At 44.3% G+C, this 2285-nt stretch overlaps 1 pseudogene; it reads right to left on the minus strand.

Moving 5' to 3' along the window:
* Window positions 1-897: 897 nt before the first annotated feature.
* Window positions 898-1809, minus strand: LOC111759978 (protein arginine N-methyltransferase 2 pseudogene; annotated as a pseudogene).
* Between the last annotated feature and the right edge of the window lie 476 nt (window positions 1810-2285).

The raw sequence follows: 2285 nt of genomic DNA on the forward strand, positions 1-2285 counted from the left end.
TGGTGATTGTTAAGTGTGTTTTTTGCTAAGGTTTGCTTAATTTTGTGATCTAATATTCCATATGTTGAGTAGATAAACCAACAGCAGAGAGGATACCATTAAACATGACACTTAAACAAATGACTTTCACAGGAACAAATAGACATTGATGCACATCTATCCTAGGAGTTCAGGTTAGAACTACACTAGCCTAGGGATGCTGTGCCACTAACTTGCCCATGGCTCAGTTCCATGAAACCACTGGGTGAAGACTTGAAAACACATCCTACTTCTAAGAGGACACACACTGGGTCTGTGGCATCAGTGAAGGTGGCTCCTGCTGACCCTATGCCTGTTTTTCTGTTGAGGTGTCTGATGATGTGAGGAGCCTGCAGATTATGGTGAATTACCATTGGGCAAACTCTAGGTAGAGTTAGCATGGAGTGCAGGTACATGTACTTTCAGAATAATGTGCATTAGCATCCAGGTAAGTGTTCATTTATGTGTTAATTCCCTCCAAAAAAACGCACTGTCTCCTGGATAACCATCAAATATTATCTACAGATTGAAGAGATTTTTTTCCTCCAACTTTTTGAGATGTGAGGCCTTGCCTCAATGTGACAGACTAGCTCAGTGCAGCTGAGATGCTTTCTCCATGCTGGACTTCTCTGCAACTCAACTGAGCCCATGACCACGTCCCCTGTGTGGACAGTAATGGAATTGTCCATCATAAGCAGTGCTTCTAGTGCATTGTGGGGTAGAATGGCCCATGATCCAACACCACTTGTAGAGTGTCTTTCTTCCAGATAGTGAAATCTGACCCTAAACAAGGAGGCAAATCCATGCCGAGAACTGGCTTTTAAATATCGCAGTGCAATTTGCTTGTCCTTGTTTCTACTTCAGTGATCTTCACTGTTCTCAAGTCTGACTGTAATATAGTATATGGTTCAGAGAGTCAGTATTCTGGTTTCCGAATGTGTTTATACTTGGGCATTGGGGAAAAAAAAACTTCTTAATTGCCAAAGTTTTAAAAGCACCGAGGTCAAATTTGTATGCTTTGACTCAGAGGAGCACCTTGATGGGATAGCTTTTGTCAGTGCTGCACAGGATGAGATTCAGTACAGCCACCGTCCACCAGATGATCCTGTCCTTCAGCCACACATCCTGGACCAACAGGATGGATTCATTCAAGAACTCAAACAGCAGGCATGTCCCCGTCCACTCAGATCCCAGGACTTCCACCTTCTCAGGCAGTACCACATCCTTCACAACACAGTGATGGTGTTCAGGAACGACCTGCCGCCTCTTGTGTTGTGCCATTTGCTGCTTTTGTGTGTAGAAGAGGCTGATAGCATCACTTCCACAGCCAATATCCGAAATTTACTTTATCTTCCAGGAATTCTTTATTCTACAGGGTAATATTGCAGTATTTAGTTGTTTGTGGCTGGCCTGCCAACATTTCCAAGTGGAGTTTCAAAGGTCTCTAGCTGCCATGTAGTCTTCATTTGGCCCCATGTCATCAGCATCATATTCCTCCAGATGTTTCTCAATGTGGTTAGCTGGTATGGACCCACAGCAGCCTGCACCTTCGCCCCACTACCAATCAGCTGAGGTTGTCTCAGGGTAAGAATTTTCTCTCCTCTCAAAACCAAAAACCAAAAACCCAAAAAGCCTGTGCTGTGTTTCATCGGTAGCAGAATGGTTTGCCATGGCCACAAACTCCTCTGGCTGCACGCCCTCTTGGAGGATTTCTTCTTCGTTGTACTCAATTGGTTCTTCTAGCTCTTGCTGTGATTCACTTGTGGTGCAAGTGGCAACTGAAGTTGCCATAATTCTCTTACGTTCTGGCTCGTGGCTGCTGTCTTTTAATTTTCATTTTCCCCTCCACTTCTCAGCTGGGTTTCCCCACCGAGTCCACACCCCCAGAGCAGAGGGGCAGGCATTCCTGAGAAGAGCCAAGCTGCCCCTCTCAGCCTGTGCAGCAGTTAGCAACGCACCCCATCAGCCAGAGAAGTTGGGCCTCCACTCTTTCTCTCCTTCACTTTTTAAAAAATTTTGATTCCATCTATTTGAAATATCTCGATAGGCAAATAGAGACAAAAAGTCATGAACTCAAAGAGCAGGCATGTCCCAATCACACACAAACAGTAAGTGTGTAGTAAAAGTTGTAAACTTACAAAAACAAACAAACACGCATAACATCATACAGGGCTCCCATACACCACCCCACCGTAAATACCTTGTACTTTTGTGAAACAAATTATGCAAGGGCATTGTTAAAGCCTCTCCTTCACTTTGGAAGGATA

Source organism: Dasypus novemcinctus, chromosome 6 (assembly GCF_030445035.2).
Source record: "Dasypus novemcinctus isolate mDasNov1 chromosome 6, mDasNov1.1.hap2, whole genome shotgun sequence".
NCBI lineage: Eukaryota > Metazoa > Chordata > Mammalia > Cingulata > Dasypodidae > Dasypus > Dasypus novemcinctus.